Source organism: Oncorhynchus mykiss, chromosome 18 (genome assembly GCF_057628025.1).
Source record: "Oncorhynchus mykiss isolate SJ-2025 chromosome 18, ASM5762802v1, whole genome shotgun sequence".
NCBI classification, from domain to species: domain Eukaryota; kingdom Metazoa; phylum Chordata; class Actinopteri; order Salmoniformes; family Salmonidae; genus Oncorhynchus; species Oncorhynchus mykiss.
The window spans coordinates 63,692,928-63,712,219 of NC_143039.1; the positions used below are offsets into that span (position 1 = coordinate 63,692,928).

Genomic DNA, 19,292 nt, shown 5'->3' on the forward strand with positions numbered 1-19,292 from the left:
AGTGTTCATGGTCTACTTAGTGTTCTGACATGTTCACGGTATACTTAAGCAATAAGGCCCAGGGATTTGTGGTATATGACAAATATACCACGGCCAACGGCTGTTCTTAGGCACAACGCATTGTGGAGTGCCTGGACACAGCCCTTAGCCGTGGTATATTGGCCATATATCACAAATCCCCAAGGAGCCTTTTTGCTATTTTAAACTGGTTATCAATGCAATTAGAGCAGAAAAATGAAATGTTTCGTCATACTCATGGCATGTGGTCTGATATACCACGGCTGTCAGCCAATCAACATTCAGGACTCAAACCACCCAGTTTACACTTAGTGTTCTGAAGTGTTCATGGTATATTAAAGGCAGTGTCACTGCACAGTATTTCTTCCCTCCTTGAGAAACCAGCTACGCATTGTGCCCATTGTGGCCTTAATGCACTGTATTGTATTCCAAACTGAAGTTAACGAGGTGGGCGCACTAATCAGTGTCAACAGTGTTAACCCACTCCACAATGGTCATATTGTGAATACTAAGAGCAGGGTCACTGCATTGTGTTGTTGTCCTTCCATTTGTTAATGTACTCTACTGTGCGTTGTTGCGGTGGCACCTGCCAACGTTTCCATTGTACAGCCGAGTGGAAACATTTGTATTATCAACAATGAGATTACTCAGTCTCTGCCAAGATGGTTTACTAAACAACATGGAGTCATTACAATAATACAACATTACGCGATTCCAATGTCATGCTTCATTCTGTCTTCCTGTCGTTGTTCTTGACTGCTATGCTCAGTACACGTGCTATCTAGAACCTAAAATGGTTCTTTGTCTGTCCCCATTGGATAACCCTTTTTCGTTCCTGGTAAAACTCTTTTGGGTTCAATGTAGAACCCTCTGTGGAAAGGGTTCCACATGGAACCCAAAAGAGCTCTACCTGGAATTAAAAAGTGGTCTATCTGGAACCAAAAAGGGTTATCACATGGACACATTCGAATAACCCTTTTGGAACCCTTTCTCTAAGAGTGTATTGCATGACTGGCTGACAGATGGTTAGTGTTGTACACATGTCTAGCTGTGGCGTGCAGTGAGAATAATAGTGTCTTGAAGGACAACAGACATCATCTGTCCTCACGAATCCTACAGCAACAGTTTTGATTAGAATATGGTGGATGTGCTTTCAAAATGTTTTTGTTTTGTGAGATCGTTCAGTACATACTACTAACATACTACTCAACTGTCAGTGTTTTTGTTTTCCTACAAAGGTACATTTATAGAATGATCATTTTGTTCCATTTGTCTATCTGATTTTGATCATAAACATATGTTTTGCGACTAGGAAATACTAACAACATGTAGCTACAGAATCTTAGACAGGACACATATTTCAATCCAAATCATTCATAGCACCATAATTGACATGTTTTAGTTATGATCACTGTGATACCAGTGTGAGAACATGCCCCTCTCCTCCCCATAATAGTTTTGTTGTTTTTCATCTAATCATAAGCAAGTGCAGTTACATTTCATCACTATCCCACAAGGGTAGTATAACTGTCCTATCACCACTGGTATTAACTCTCCTTCTCTAACTCACAATGCTAAACCAAGTCCTTAAAGGGGCAATCTGGGAATGGTAGGCCTAATTCCATTTTTTTAGGTTTTAATTAATGATACCTTAGAAATGCCTCATTTGCTTACTTCAACTATCTTTCCCAATCAGAACCCAACATATAATATTATTTGACTCTATATACTCTACTTTAATACTATATCTTCAAGTATGGCTAAAATGCTTTGATCTAATGGATCTATTTGATTTCATGGATGGCCAGTCCTTGCATCCATAGCTCTGTCTATGAATTTGATTGGTTACATCTCTCTCCTGTTCACCAAAACCAGTGTCAGGGTGACCGCTTGTTGTTGTTTGATTCCTAGATTGGCCCTTTAACCTTTTCCTGCAGTGGGCTAAATCAGGGTCACAGAGTGTTTCTTGGTAGTCTTAAACAAATCTAATTTGAAACAAAAGTATACACCTCACACACATGTTTATGGGCTTAGCATAAAGAAGACACCTGTACCATGTCAGATATATAGTTGAAATGTATTCAATTTTGAGTTTGCACCCCCAATATTACACTTTATATACATCACAGAAGACTGAAATATAACCGTTTGACATAGAAACACCGGATTTTTAGCATTACAAAAATAATAATGTTTATTAATTATGAAATTATGAAAACATGAATAATATTCCACCCATGAGGCCACTATGCCATTTAACTGCATGAAAGGGCTACACAGTGTCTCCTCACTATAACGGAACAAACCTCTGTATGTCAGCTCAGACATTAATAGCCTGAGAAGAATCCCAGAGTTTTGCGGCTTACGAGCTGGGAGCTGCAAATGCCCAGTCATAAAATATTCAATAAAAATGAGGGAATTCAAGCCCAAGTCTGGATATATATAAATAAAGGTTTGAGGGGAGGAAAGTGGGGAAGGGGAATGGGTTGCTCATACTGCTGAGTTGACAGGAGAGAGTTTGGGGATATTAAATGAAGTTCCACCTTCGGCCAAATATGCAGAGGTTTATGTAATATCTCTAAAGTGCTTTTGCTTTTAAGTTCTGTTTCCTTTCCCCCCTTAAATCGAACCCCATCTCATTTCTCGCCCACTGTTGCTGTTGAAGACAAATATTTATAGTGCCATTTTGGGGGGCATTTAAAACAGGTAAAACTGTATATGTTCATTGTATAGATGAGATGTAATTTACATAGATTTTATTTTTTAACAAGACATTTGATTACGAATTCAAATGTGCTGATTTTCTTTTTATGAGTCATATGATGATCACATGCACACCATTTCATCTACATAGGCCTACAAACTCTTTCCCATTAGGCACTCGAACATTCACTGAAAACATGTTGTGTGTTTGGCTAGATTAGTTTTATATTTAACTAGGCAAGTGAGCCTAGGAACAGTGGGTTAACTGCCTTGTTCAGCGGGAGATCAACAGATGTTTACCTTGTCAGCTCAGGGATTCAATCTAGCAACCTTTCAGTTACTAGTCCAACGCTCTAACCACTAGGCTCTAACCACTAGGCTCTAACCACTAGGCTCTAACCACTAGGCTACCTGCCACCCCTACATGTCACATTAACATTACAAACGGCAGGGTGGCCTAGTGGTTAGAGAGTTGGACTAGGAACCGGAAGATTGCAAGTTCAAACCCTGAGCTGACAAAGTACTAATCTGTCGTTCTGCCCCTGAACAAGCAGTTTACCCACTGTTCCTAGGCCGTCATTGAAAATAAGAATTTGTTCTTAACTAAAGGTACATTTTAAAAACACAATTTCTAAATGCTCAGACAGAGACACACCACAGTTTTCTTCGTCTGAAGAAGAGAGGCGAGAAGGATCGGAGGACCAATATGCGGCGTGGTAAGTGTCCATAGTTTTAATAGCAAAACATGAACAGGAATACAAAACAATAAACGTGAAAACCGAAACAGCCCTATCTGGTGCAGAAAACACAAAGACAGGAAACAATCACCCACAAAATACCCAAAGAATATGGCTGCCTAAATATGGCTCCCAATCAGAGACAACGATAAACACCTGCCTCTGATTGAGAACCACTCTAGGCAACCATAGACTTACCTAGACAACTAAACTGAACACAACCCCATTAATCTAATAAAACCCCTAGACAAGACGAAACACAATAAATCACCCATGTCACACCCTGGCCTAACCAAAATAATAAAGAAACCAAAGATAACTAAGGCCAGGGCGTGACAACTGGAAACAAACTGGTTGAATCAATGTTATTTTAGCTAAATGTACTGAGACATGGACTCTATGTGGAAAATACGATGGATTTGAAAAAACGGAATCAATGTACAGTAGGCCAAAAGAAAATGTTTAAGATGAAATGTCATCCACAGGATTACAGCATCATGGTAACCACATTTCAACATAGACAACCCTTGTTTATAATATGTTTAATTTGTACCTTTAAAACAAAGTCAGATAACAACTTTAAATCAACTATCCGGAGGAAAACCTATAGGCAGGACAACACCGCCTACTGGGGAATTGATCCATCTACAGCTATCCTTTGGTCTCCCATTCAGGGTTGTAACAAAGCCCAGCCCTGCTTAGGTATGATATTTGTCACTGACTACTACCAATGTGCTATCATTAGAATGATTGAGTTATCTCCACTTAAAAACTAAATAGATGCACTAAAGGGTATGTTTATAGAGCATATGAAATGTGATCATCTTTTATCACTCATATATCATCAATGTTGCTGCTATTTAGGCTTATATAAGGTGCCTTCAGAAAGTATTCAAACCACTTGACTTATTCCACATTTGGTTGTGTTAAAGCCTGAATTCTAAATGGATTACTGTAAATATACTGAACAAAAATATAAACGCAACACGTAACATTTTCAAAGGTTTTACTGAGTTACAGTTCATACATATAAGGAAATCAGTCAATTGAAATAAATTCATTAGGACCTAATCTATGGATTTCACATGACTGAGAATACAGATATGCATCTGGTCACAGATACCTTAAAAGAAAGATAGGGGCGTGGATCAAAAAAACAGTCAGTATATGGTGACCACCATTTCCCTCATGCAGCGCGACACATCTCCTCCGCATAGAGTTCATCAGACTTTTGATTGTACATTGTAAAATGTTTTCCCACTCCTCTTTAATGGTAATGCAATGTTGCTGGATATTGGCAGGAACTGGAACACGCTGTTGTACACGTCGATCCAGAGCATCCCAAGAATGCTCAAAGGGTGACATGTCTGGTGAGTATGAAAGCTATGGAAGAACTGGGAAATGTTCAGCTTCCAGGATTTGTGTACAGATCCTTGTGACATGGGGCCGTGCCTTATCATGCTGAAACATGAAGTGATGGTGGTGGATGAATGGCACGACAATGGGCCTCAGGATCAAATGGGCATCATTGTCGTGCCATTTTAAGAATCTCAAATGTACAATATATTTAGATTTTTGGTTACTACATGATTCCATATGTGTTTTTCATAGTTGTATGATGCCTTCACTATTATTCTACAATGTAGAAAATAGTAAAAATAAAGAAAAAACCCTTGAATGAGTAGTAAGTGTGTCCCAGCTTTTGACTGATACTGTAAATATTCACATTCCTAAGTCAATACCTGTTGGAATCACCTTTGGCAGCAATTAAAGCTGTCTTTTAGAGCTTTGCACACCTGGATTTGACAATATTTGATAATTGTTTTATTCTTCAAGCGCCGTCAAGTTGGTTGTTTATCATTGCTAGACAGCCATTTTCAAGTCTTGCCATAGATTTCCAAGACGATTTAAGTCACAAATGTAACTAGGTCACTCAGATGTATTCATTGTCATCTTGGTAAGCAACTCCAGTGTAGATTTGGCCTTTTAATTTAGGTTATTGTCCTGCTGAAAGGGGATTTGTCACCCAGTGTCTGTTGGAAAGCAGACAGAACCAGGCTTTCCTCTTATGCATGTGCTTAGCTCTATTCTGTTTATTTTTATCCTACAAAACTCTTTAGTCTTTGCTAATGGCAAGCACACCCATAACATGACGCAGCCACCACCAAGCTTGAAAACATGAAGCATGATACTCAGTGATTTGTTGTGTTCGATTTGCGCCAAACATAACGTTTTGTTTTCAGGACATGAAGTTAATTTCTTTGAAATACCTGAGTGATTTCCTTCCTCTCTGGCAACTGAGTTAGGAAGGACGCCTGCATCTTTGTAGTGACTGGGTGTATTGATACACCGTCCAAAGTGTAATTATTCACTTCACCATGTTTCAAGTTCAATGCCATGTTATTTTTACATAAAATAAAATGTGTATTTTATATGCCCATACATAGATGAGAGGTAGGCCTAAACTATAATCATGTTTTTCCAATAAGTTTACATTTAGGAATTCAGAGGTGTTGATTTCAGTTTTTTGCGTCTTGTTTTTTATTCAATATTCATAAAACTTCTCAGTGCTCTAGGATCAATTTAGCCTTTTAAATAATAATGAATAAGATTACATGGCCATATGACGCCTGGTCCTAGATCAGCACTCCTACTCTGAGACGTTGTGTGCAAACGGGCCCAGGACTAACCTCGGCAGTCTGCGGGGAGCTCTCCCTGGTCCTGAAAATATTATATGGCTCTCACCCATTGGGTACAGATTTCAGTTCAACATCTAGTTTTGATTTACATTTGGTTCAATCAGTGGCGGATTTAGGTATAGGCGACATGGGCAGTCGCCCAGGGCGGCATCTTGCCGGGGGCAGCACACAATTTTTGGAGGAACGGTGACACTTGCACGATCGGTTTTCTATCGCTCATTTGCACTTCACGTCAATGTGGGTCAATTAACCTTATTGGAATGGGCGCCCTGCTTCTAGTTTGTGAGCTGGGAAGCTCTCCCACTCAGAAGAACGAGATGGGGAAGGGGTTAGGTTGATCTCAGGTCTCCCCACTGGAAGCCCGAGGTCGGGGGAGCGGTGGAATGTATGAAAATAGTGTAACGGATGTGAAACGGCTAGCTTAGTTAGCGTGGGCGCTAAATAGCATTTCAATCAGTGACGTCACTTGCTCTGAGACCTTGAAGTAGTAGTTCCCCTTGCTCTGCAAGGGCCGCGGCTTTTGTGGAGCGATGGGTAACGATGCTTCGAGGGTGACTGTTGATGTGTGCAGAAGGTCCCTGGTTCGCGCCCGGGTATGGGCGAGGGGACGGTCTAAAATTATACTGTTACAATAGCTCACCTCTGACTTTGTACAGTGCTAATGCAATTAGTAAAATCAGTCACACTACGAAATGATGCCAAATAAACCACAATTAATTCCTTCATTATTATTTATTTATTTATTTATTTGTGTTGTTCCAAATGTCTGAATAAAAATGACAGTTAGTGCAAAATTGTGCTTTTTTTGTGTGTGTGTGTGTGTGGGGGGGGGGGGGGGGGGGGGGGGGTTCAATTGTCACCCAATCAGATCCAATCAGTTTTCCACGTTGACTCAACGTCATCACATTGATTTATTTGGTTTAAACACGTGGAAAACCGTAGAAAAACGTTGATTCAAACCGTTTTTGCACAGTTGGTAATCGGAAACGGAATCTCATTTTGTCTTGTTTGTTGACCCATTGCAAATGGTCAATATGCATTTATAAAAGGAATGATCTGCAATATTTAGTCAATGAGGCTTAGAGATGAGTGCAGGTGGGATATCACATTTGTAGATGTCTTGTTGTATGAAGAGAAGGCTATAACACAGCATATAAAAAAACACAGCTAAAGGGGGATGATGATATAAATAGTAGGCTGTGTTATTTTTTTTTACCTGTAAGTGAGTTAGTAGTAGACTACGGTGATTAAGCTTTTTTCATATGCTGTGTTTGGAATTTGCGCCGGGGTGACGTCAGCAACAGGATGCGCGCCAGACTGGTCCCCATCGAGAGAGAAGAAAAAAAAGAACGAGAGAGAGAGAGAGAGAGAGAGAGAGAGACGGGACCGCGCATCTCCGTTCTCCGCTGCTGAAGCGACTGCGGGGAACCAGATGCCCTACTGTGAGCCGCTGCCTGTGGATATCGCGGATGCCAGAGCAGAATAGACCTAGTCGAGAGACAGACCCATTCACACTCAGCCAAAGCGAATAAAGAAGAGGGGTAGTGGGAGAGATAAGGAGAGGTGGTTTTACGCGTTGTCAGTGTGGTTTTCAGCTTCGGAAAAAGAGCTACTGTAAGAAGAGGAGGACTCGCAATATTGGGCACTAGAATAAGAAAAAAAACGCGTTATCCCGTTCTGCTGCTGCTGCGGCTCGTGAGCGCATTCTCTGCTCGGTTTGGAATACAATGTGTCTGCATGAGACCATGGAGATACGGAGTGGATTTATCAAAGAGCACTTCGACAGTTTATGAACAAAACTGGACCTCTCTTTTTCTACGGCATTTTGTCCCCCTTTTTCGTTGGGATTGTGTTTTGTTTTTGTGTATTTTTTTCGTTTGCATATTTTCGTTTGATTTATGGTGTTTTATGATTTCATGTCATATTTTTTTTTATTTTTTAACTATTTCGGTTTTTACTTTTCATCGGTTTTGGAGGAGAGCTGGATTGACTCGTCGTGAAGATTTGTGTAGAGAAGATTCCCCGTCGCTCATGTGAATGATATTCTATCTCCCCAACTGAGACGTGCCATGGATGGAAAACTTAATTTGCATCAACGAAACCGATCGGGAAATATCCGTTACATCGAATAACTACTGCTAACAGCAATCAGGTAAGAATCCATATCACAACTTCCTTATTTCTGATTCAAGGTGAACGTAATATGTGCCGATTGTGTGTGTTTTATAAACGATAATCTGTACATCGGAGCTTGGCAGTAAGCGTACTTAACCTATTGACATGGTTGTGAAAGTATCCCTCATAGAAAAGCCCTTGATACATTTGTGTGAATGATGTATTTTGTGGTGAATACACAAGTTTTAATCCGTAGCATGTTAGAATTAGCCCAACGTTGACATGCGACCTTCTATCCAGCGGGTGCATCTGCGTCAGCCCTGGGAATGTCGCTAACGACTCCTGTTCTGTGAACCTGAACTGAAGTACCGGTCACGGAAAATCACAGATTGTTTATATAGCAGAAGACCCTCACATAATACGCAACAGACGCCCTTCGTTTAGCTTTGGCCCAACGCATGTGGTACTGGCCTTTCTAATCCCGGTTTATGTGAGAGTGGTGTGCTTTTGACATTTGTCTCAACCTATTCAATCAGACCTGTAACTTTGCGCAGTGTCGAAAACGCACACAGACTCGCTCTCTTCAACGCGAGTGGTGTAGGCAAGGGATGCTATTTCTTTAGAGATGTGTTGGGAATCACCGCAAGCCTTCTCCTCCTCGACACTGGGTCTGTGTGTCTTTTCACACTGCATTCACACCAATGTGTGTTCGATAGACACATGTCTCATCAAGAGATAAGGATTGTGTTGTAGGCCTATTGTTAGGCCGTTGCTATCCCCCTCTCTCCCAAGTGTGCGGTGTGAGTGCTTGTGTTAGTGCGCGCGCGCATGCATGTGTGTGTTTATAAAGCCCATTTATGGTCAATCTGGAGCCTGGTTGCCATCTCTGTTCAGCTATTACATTCACTCCTTGCCACTCCTGCCGTCTGCCAAAGATACTGGGCTTTCGGCAGTCTTCAAATATGAACATTCTATCAATAATGAGATCAGAGGATTTGATCCTGATTCGAAAACCCTCACAGCCATCATCCAATCGCGATGTTTATGCAAATTAGACTTATAGGAAAACGTTCTAACTTAATTCATGCATTTGACTGAAAACGTCATAACATTGGGCATTCTAACGTATTACATTTTATTGTAAACATAAACATTGTGTGCAGATAGAACAGAAGATTCGCCTTTATTGCATTTTTACCACCAGCCAATGTGTTCACATCACACCAGAGAAGCTCTTGCCATTCAAACTTCCCCGCCAGTTCACTGTGTGAACGCTATTGCCTATTATATTTTATATTTTGGAATTGTTCAAAATACGTGACGAAACTATATTTCTGCTTCTGGGACACGCATTGAGCAAGGCTACTGGTTCAAGAGCTATAAGAGCAATAGAGAGAGGATGGAAGTGAGAGAGAGGCCAGTGGAGATGCCAGAGAGATGCACGAATTGTGCAAGAAGGGAACAGTGAAGACAGAGATATGTAAATTATAAAATCATTCCTAGACTGGGCTATTGAATCCACCATTCGTATGGTAGCCTATATATTAGGCCTAGCCTACTACAGTGAATTTAGGACACCACCACCTGTGCTATGCAAGCCAGAAACTAAACTCAGCAAAAAAAGAAACATCCTCTCAACTGCTTTTATTTTCAGCAAACTTAACATTTGTAAATATTTGTATGATCATAACAAGATTCAACAACTGAGACAAACACTGAACAAGTTCCACAGACATGGGACTAACAGAAATGGAATAACTTGTCCCTGAACAAAGGGGGGTCAAAATCATAAGTAACAGTCAGTATCTGGTGTGGCCACCAGCTGCATTAAGTACTGCAGTGCATCTCCTCCTTGTGGACTGCACCAGATTTGCCAGTTCTTGCTGTTAGATGTTACCTCACTCTTCCACCAAGGCACCTGCAAGTTGCCGGACATTTCTGAGGGGAATAGCCCTAGCCCTCACCCTCCGATCCAACAGGTCCCAGATGTGCTCAATGGGATTGAGATCCAGGCTCTTCGCTGGCCATGGCAGAACACTGACATTCCTGTCTTGCAGGCCTCAAGCCCCCAGTCATGCCTCTCTCAGCTTATTGCAGACAGTCTAAGCACCGATGGAGGGATTGTGCGTTCCTGGTGTAACTCGGGCAGTTGTTGTCTCCATCCTGTACCTGTCCCGCAAGTGTGATGTTCGGATGTACCAATCCTGTGCAGGGGATGTTACACGTGGTCTGCCACTGCGATGCCGATCAGCTGCCCATGCTGTCTCCCTGTAGCGCTGTCTTAGGCGTCTCACAGTACGGACATTGCAATTTATTGCCCTGGCCACATCTGCAGTCGTCATGCCTCCTTGAAGCATGCCTAAGGCACATTCACACAGATGAGCAGGGACCCTGGGCATCTTTCTTTTGGTGTTTTTCTGAGTCCGTAGAAAGGCCTCTTTAGTGTCATACGTTTTTATAACTGTTACCTTAATTGCCTACAGTCTTTAAGCTGTTAATGTCTTAAGAACCGTTCCACAGGTGCATGTTCATTAATTGTTTATGGTTCATTCCCTCCGCAAGGCAATCAAACAAGCTAAGCGTCAGTATAGAGACAAAGGAGAGTCGCAATTCAACGGCTCAGACATTAGAGGTATGTGGCAGGGTCTACAGTCAATCACAGACTATAAAAGGAAAACAGTTCCCGTCGCAGACCAGGATGTCTTGCTCCCAGACAGACTAAACAACTTCTTTGCTTGCTTTGAGGACAATACAGTGCCACTGACATGGCCCGCTACCAAAACCTGCGGGCTCTCCTTCACTGCAGCCGACGTGAGCAAAACATTTAAACGTGTCAACCCTCGCAAGGCTGCAGGCCCAGACGGCATCCCCAGCCGCATCCTTAGAGCATGAGCAGACTAGCTGGCTGGTGTGTTTACGGACATATTCAATCAATCTTTATCCCAGTCTGCTGTCCCAACATGCTTCAAGAGGTCCACCGTAGGTTCCTGTTCCCAAAAAAACGAAGGTAACTGAGCTAAATGACTACCGCCCTGTAGCACTTACTTCCGTCATCATGAAGTGCTTTGAGAGACTAGCCAAGGAACATTTCACCTCCACCCTACCTGACACCCTAGACCAACTCCAATTTGCTTACCGCCCCAATAGGTCCACAGACGATGCAATCACACTGCAGACTGCCCTAACCCATCTGGACAAGAGGAATACCTATGTGAGAATGCTGTTCATAGACTACAGCTCAGCATTTATTATTATTACTATTATTTGACCATGCTGGTCATTTATGAACATTTGAACATCTTGGCCATGTTCTGTTATAATCTCCACCCGGCACAGCCAGAAGAGGACTGGCCACCCCTTATAGCCTGGTTCTTCTCTAGGTTTCTTCGTAGGTTTTGGCCTTTCTAGGGAGTTTTTCCTAGCCAACGTGCTTCAATACCTGCATTCCTTGCTGTTTGGAGTTTTAGGCTGGGTTTCTGTACAGCACTTTGAGATATCAGCTGATGTACGAAGGGCTATATAAATACATTTGATTTGATTTAACACCATAGTACCCTCCAAACTTGTCATCAAGCTCGAGACCCTGGGATTCGACCCCGCCTTGTGCAACTGGGTCCTGGACTTCCTGACGGGCCGCCCCCAGGTGGTGAGGGTAGGTCAAAAATCTCCACCCCGCTGATCCTCAACACTGGGGCCCCAGAAGGGTGCGTTCTCAGCCCTCTCCTGTACTCCCTGTTCACCCACGACTGCGTGGCCATGCACGCCTCCAACTCAATCATCAAGTTTGCAGAAAACACTACGGTGGTAGGCTTGATTACCAACAACGACGAGACGGCCTACAGGGATGAGGCGAGGGCCCTTGAAGTGTGGTGTCAGGAAAATAACCTCACACTCAGCGTCAACAAAACAAATTAGATGATCGTGGACATCAGGATACCGCAGAGGGAGCACCCCGCTATCCACATCGATGGGACAGTAGTGGAGAGGGTATAAAGATTTAAGTTTCTCTGCGTACACATCACGGACAAACTGAAATGGTCCAACCACATAGACAGCATGGTGAAGAAGGCGTAGCAGCGCCTCTTCAACCTCAAGAGGCTGAAGAAATTTGGGTTGTCAACAAAAACACTCACAAACTTCTACAGATGCACAATCGAGAGCATCCTGTCGGTCTGTATCACCGCCTGGTACGGCAACTGCTCCGCCCATAACCGTAAGGCTCTCCAGAGGGTAGTGAGGTCTGCACAATGCATCACCGGGGGCAAACTACCTCCCCTCTAGGACACCTACAACACCCGATGTCACAGGAAGGCCAAAATTATCATCAAGGACAACAACCACCCAAGCCACTGCCTGTTCACCCTGCTAACATCCAGAAGGTGAGGTCAGAATAGGTGCATCAAAGCAGAGACCGAAAGACTGAAAAACAGCTTCTATCTCATCTCATATGTATATACTGTACTCTATACCATCTACTGCATCTTGCCATCTTAATGTAATGTATCACTAGCCACTTTAAACAATGCCACTTTTATATGTTTACATACCCTACATTACTCATCTCAAATGTATATACTGTTTTTAAACACTTTACAATGAAGATCTGTAAAGTTATTTGGATGTTTACCAATTATCTTTGAAAGACAGGGTCCTGAAAAAGAGACATTTTCTTTTTTTTGCTGAGTTTAGGTTTCCATTCAATTGGCGACAGATTTTCATGTGAATATTCTAAAATCTGCATAAAAACAATATGCGCATATTCCCACCAGAGATGTTTCCATGAAATGGACTTGTTGCTGAAAAAAGCCTGTGCATCATGATCTGCCCATAAAAATACCTTTGCAGTTAAATTCCCATGTACTGAATAACAAATACACATTATTTCGGTTTCTATCGCATTTTCAACTCCGTTGAAGGTTTTGTCACAATATTTTTGCCTTTTAGGCGAATGTGCCCACTCGGTCTTGGCATGTGTGCTCCACCTGACAGCTCGCAGATACAGCCCCTACACGATGACATTATTATGGATACAAGATTGATTATTTTTATTTGACAAATGGCAGCCAAGCATCGATCATCATGTCACCAGAATAAGACCCTCGATATCTATTAGAATGGAGCACTTTCATCAACCTGTGAAGTTCATCATAACTTAGTTCTTCTGTAGGCTAATAAAGTCCGTGCTTAATTTGTAAATCGGGAGGTGGTGGAACAAAAAGTGAGTGGGAGAGGGGGGTCACCTGGGGAGCTCTGAAGTACCAGAATGCATTGCATGCATATCATAGCATTTGCGTAGTGACAGAGCAGTAGAGTAGAGGCACTTCGAGAATTTGCACACATGGGTGTTTTTTTGTAGCCCAGGGTCAGGGAAAAATGTGGACTTTTATAAACGCATTTCCTGCAATTTTACATAATTTTACATGACTGGAAACTTTGGCAGAATCTGTTTTAACACCGCATAAATGATGGAAATGACAGGCTACATTGACGCTGACAACCTGAGAATGTGAGATCAATAAAAACAACCTTGTGTGGAGACATATTGTAGGCTACAATATGAGGAGGAAATTATAGTCCTAAAAAATGCTTTCCAGTTTCACTGACTCACCCAATGATGTGCAGCTCAATCACTAGATGATGGCTCATGCATTTTCTCTCTTGTTTTATTTTGGAAAACAGTATTTGGAAGTTGGTCAAATAGCCTACAGCAGAGAGTTTAGAGTATTCTCTTTTCAGCCCTTTTCAGTCCTTTGCTTTCCAACCGGTGTTTTCCCCAGGCAGGTCACCCTTGATACAAGTCAGAAATCGACATCCATCCATGTCTGAGGAGGTCAGGAGATGATGTGGTAACCGGCCACTAGGGGCAACAGTGAGCACCTTTACCTTCAAGTAGGTTTCAGTTTAGCTAGGGTATTGTGGATGGTGCATCTGATTCCACTGGTTGCAAGTTCGAATACAGTAAAATAAAGTGGTTTTGATATTTTTGTTTTAAGCCTATCCCCAACCTTAACCCTTACCTGAACTATTCAGAGTTAATGCCTAACCTTAGCAAGTCGGAGTTAATGCCTAAACTTAACCTTAAACAAATTTGGAACAACTTCAACATTTGAAATTTTAGAAAAACGGATGAATGTCTAATTCTGATGTGATACTTTGAGAGCTTGTAGCTTTTGTATTTGTATTTGAAATATTTAAAAGGCCTGTTTTGTCTGAATGCTGTTCACTGACAGACTGTAGTCTATGTTATTGTGTTACGCACAACCCACAGCTAGACTATTTAAAAAAAAAAAAAGCTATTATTCCTCTGAGGCTAAATTAAAGTCATTCTTATGGTGTAGTACGCTATTCTGAAGTATTCCTTTCTTTCTGAATAGACAGCAGTAATTCTATAACTTTAGCAAATTTATTTTAATTTATCAGGGGTGCTGCAGAACCCTTAGTGTGGCTATGATTCTATAAGGAAATAATTTATGAAGTGCAACACTGGAGAGATGAGAGTTGCAGGCTCATGTCTATCACAGCAGAGAGAGGAGGAGATCATAGAAAGTGAATGTCATTCTAGTTCTGTGAGAGATACAGGCGCTCTTCTCACACAGCCACTGCAACACTTTGGTCTCAAACATAGGTTATAATGTTGTACAAACCATAAGCCAGGGCCAGCCCAACCAGAATCAAATCTTAGAATATCAGGCCTGGGATGAAAATCAACTTTTTCACATTACATTCTGCACTGAATAAAGTGCATGTTTTCTAGAGTTGTAGTGGGAGTGGGAGGAACACACAACCTATCATCGCATGACTCCAACTTTACTTCTGTATGATGGTTATTATACACTGTATCAATATTTGTGCATAAAGGCGTTACCGCCAGCATTTCTTACATAATACATTTTACCAACACAAAAAGACCCCACCTTGTCTTGCATTTTTTATTTTGTTGACATTTGGAAAGGTTAATGACAACTTTGCTGTTTTCATCAGGCTTGTCGTGACATTTTTTATCCAACGTACTTTACTCGCATAAAAAGTTTGGATTGAAACCTGCTTAGAGACAAACAAAATGTTTTGTTTGTGTCACGCCCTGACCATAGAGAGCCTTTGTTTCTCTATGGTGAAGTAGGTCAGGCCGTGACTGGGGGTGATCTAGTTGATTTACTTCTATGTGGTGATCTACGTTTATTTTCCATGTTGGTGATTGTGTATGATTCCCAATTAGAGGCAGCTGGTAATCGTTGTCTCTAATTGGGGATCATATTTAAGTAGCTGTTTTTCCCACCTGTGTTTGTGGGATATTGTTTGTGTTGGTGCATGTGCACCACGTTTCGTTCGTTCTTTCTTTCTTTCTTTCTTTCTTGTTTTGTTTTGCTTAAGTTTTACTTAGAAATAAAGATGTGGAACTCAACCTCCACTGTTCCTTGGTCCTTCTCTACACACGGTCGTGACAGAATATCCCACCACAACGGGACCAAGTAACGTGCCCGGGAGGAGATGGCATCCTGGTCTTTGGAGGAGATAGAGAATATCCTGGACTTGTGAGGAAGTCTTGGCAAGACACGAAAGCCTGCTGTGGAAACAGACGACAGGAGAGAAGGGAGGACAGCGACGACGCCGGGGTTCATGGCCACATAAAAAAGCCCTAAAAACAGCCCGAAAATATTTTGGGGGGGCACAAAGGGTGGTCGGCGGAGCCAAGGATTGAACCAGAGCCAGTCTGGGAGAAGAGGGAGAAACTGGAGGAGAGTGAACAGAGAGAGTCAGAGACCGTCAGTAAGTGGATGGAGGTATTGGAGGAGAAAGAGAGAAGAGAGTTGTTGAGTTGGTGGAAGATGCACAACATTTGCCCTAAAGAGCGAGTAATCAGTTTAATGCCACCTGAGTCAGCTCCCCATACTAATCCTGAGGAGCGTGCTATTAGTCTGGTGAAATCTGTGCTGGCTTTACGCATCAGGTCTCCAGTACGCATCCACAGCCCAGTAAGTCCTGTGCCAGCTCTCCACACTCGCCTTGAGGAGCGTGTCATTTGTCCGGTGACATGTGTGCCGGTTCTACGCACCAGGTCTCCAGTGCGCCTCCACAGCCCAGTACATCCTGTGCCAGCTCCTCCCACTCATCGTGCGAAGTGTGTCATCGAACCGGTACCATTGATGCTGTCTATACGCAGCAGGTCTCCAGTACGTCTCCACAGCCCAGTACGTCCTGTGCCAGCTCCACGCACCAGGATTCCAGTGTGCCTTCCCAGTCCGGTACGTCCTGTCCCTACTTCCCGCACTCGCCCTGAAGTGCATGTCTCCAGTCCGGTACCACCTGTGCCAGCTCCACGCACCAGGCCTCCAGTGCGTTTCCCCAGTCCGGTACGTCCTGTGCCCCCTCGCCGCACTCGCCATGAAGTGCGTGTCACCAGTATGGTGCCACCTGTACCGGCCCCACGCATCAGGCCTTCACAGTCCAGAACTTCCAGTGACAATTCCCAGTCCAGAGCTTCCGGCGACGGTCCCCAGACCAGAGCTTCCGGCGACGGTCCCCAGTCCAGAGCTTCTGGCGACGGTCCCCAGTCCAGAGCTTCCGGCGACGGTCCCCAGTCCAGAGCTTCCGGCGACGGTCCCCAGTCCAGAGCTTCCGGCGACGGTCCCCAGTCCAGAACTTCCGGCGACGGTCCCCAGTCCAGAGCTTCCGGCGACGGTCCCCAGTCCAGAGCTTCCGGCGACGGTCCCCAGTCCAGAGCTTCCGGCGACGGTCCACAGTCCGGAACCTCCTGAGACGGGCCACAGTCCGGAACCTCCTGAGACGGTCCACAGTCCGGAACCTCCTGAGACGGTCCACAGTCCGGAACCTCCTGTGACGGTCCACATCCCGGAACCTCCAGCGACAGTCAAAGGTCCGGAACCTTCAGCGAGGGTCAACGGTCTGGAGCTTCCAAACACAGCGTCCAGTCCGTTCCATGGCAGGAGCCTTCCTCTGCGCCGATGCCCAGCCAGGGTTCATCGGCCCGCACCAGAGCCACCACCGAAAGATGGTGGATCCGCGAGCTGAGCGGGTACTTCGTCCCGCACCAGAGCCGCCACCGACACTAATCACCCCCCCCTACCCTCCCTATTTGGGGAAGTAAACTTGGAGTAACACGATGATATGGGGTGTGTGGTCCTCCCACTACGACTTGGGAAATCATGCAGTTTGTTACGCTACAGATGAAATCCATTTTGCACAGTGATGAGCTTGATGCTTCTTACCAACAGTGGTGGAGAAGTACCTAATTGTCAAACTTGAGAAAAAGTTAAGATATCCGAATAGAAAATGACTCAAGTAAAAGTGAAAGTAATTTTCTTTATGCAGATTTTAGAATATTCATATGAATATTTGGCATCCATTAGATGTATACATAGCTAATAAATTGGGGGGAAAAATTAAGAATTACAAGGGGCAGTTTGTAAAAACGAATGTCCATTCAGAAAGTTTACTAAAGTAGCCTGTCTGGACTCCATCTCTGGACTCCATCTCTAAAAGGCAGTGTAGCACTTATTTCTCAATGCCAGAAACACATATAATAATAACTTAGAGCACCTCAAGAAAACACTCCCAAATTACGTTTTTTTTAAATAATTTGTTATTATATTGTAATGTTGTTCTTAAAGGATGAGGTTTTGAGGTTCTCTCTAAATCAGCTCTAACTTCGGAAACATTCCCACAACGCCCTGTGGTCAGCGTCACAGTGTATGAAAAACAAATAAAAAGTGGGATACATTTGTGAAAATGAGGTGGGCGAATTGGGCCTTTACTTGTCAATCTGTGCGGCACATTTCATCCCTGAGAACTTCCACGGCGGTCAACAATGGAAGGAGGGCTTCAGCAAGAAGATGATTCTCAAAGTGAATGCTGTCCCAATCATTAACATGGCTTGTAAAACATCTCAAAGAACCAGCTGCACCAGCGGAGACCGCAAGCATTATCACTGCCATGGAAGCAAACAGGTAAAAAGTGAAAGAGATAGCTACCGTATTTAGCTCACGTCTTACATCTAAATAACACTGAGAAAACTAACCAAATGTTCTGCCAGCTGTTGGTAGCTAACTGCTGATGGTGTCATAGATAGTACAAGCCTATGGGAAAGCGTTGTTTTCAAGGTGTTTGTGGGGGCTCTGCATTGCGGTTATTTGATCATTCTGTGGCTCTGGGGGAGTTTTCTATACATTCTGCCGAGTGTGAGCTAAACTGAAATCCGATTGTGGATTGGGTGACATTTTGGAGAAGCCCAGGAGCAATGCTTGATTTGGAAGGGTGGATTGTAGATTTTGGTCCATAGGAAAGTTTATTTTTGGATCAGATGATTTATGTGGTCACAGTTGCTTCTTGTTGAAGAGACAGAAGATAACATTTGCTTGCTATAGCTAGCTATCCTCTTCCTCCATTTCTGAATGAATTTGTGGCATTTTTTTCTTGCTGGCAAAAGAAGTGAGCTAGCTTTTGTTTGTATATTGCCATATGTCAATATCATAGCCAAGTATGTCACTGAAATGGGCTAGTAAATATCCTAAACCTAACCAGTTAGACAGTGATAGCCACAAGCTAAAACCGGGGAGAGAGGGAGGAGAGAATTCACGTTCTGTTTCATTTGCTGCTGGAAACTTTATGAAATTAGATTTCTATTCTATAAAGATTGTAATTGTGTCAACATATTGTGAGTATTGTTTATTGTTGCTCTCAAAATTCTAATTATATATCTTACCAAAGTTGCACGCACCCTAAGTTCCATAATGTTCTCATAGAAAATATTAATGTTGCTTTCAACTGCCAATCAGCAACTGCGTTGTAAATCCAGCTGCATATTGAATGTTGAGATTCCTGAAAGGCCAGTCTCTTTGGCAAATGACAGGAATGGCAAGGAGTGGAATTTTTGCTGAAAAGACTGGTACCCAGACAAGTCTGCAGTGGCCCTACAGCATATAGTCAGAGCATTCATACTTCTTGCGCTTCTGGGAGCACAGCAGAGCGGAGTGTGTCATGGACATCCAATAAGTAGGTTTGC

The 19,292-nt window shown here is 43.0% G+C and overlaps 1 protein-coding gene across 1 annotated transcript in view; it reads left to right on the forward strand.

The window, feature by feature from the left end:
- The first annotated feature begins 7,490 nt into the window (after positions 1-7,490).
- LOC110496862 (adhesion G protein-coupled receptor B2) overlaps positions 7,491-19,292 on the forward strand; it is a 459,244-nt gene continuing 447,442 nt past the window's right edge. Inside the window, 1 exon segment of the mRNA XM_090209074.1 lies at positions 7,491-8,309. The gene's annotated coding sequence lies outside the window, so the exon portion shown is untranslated.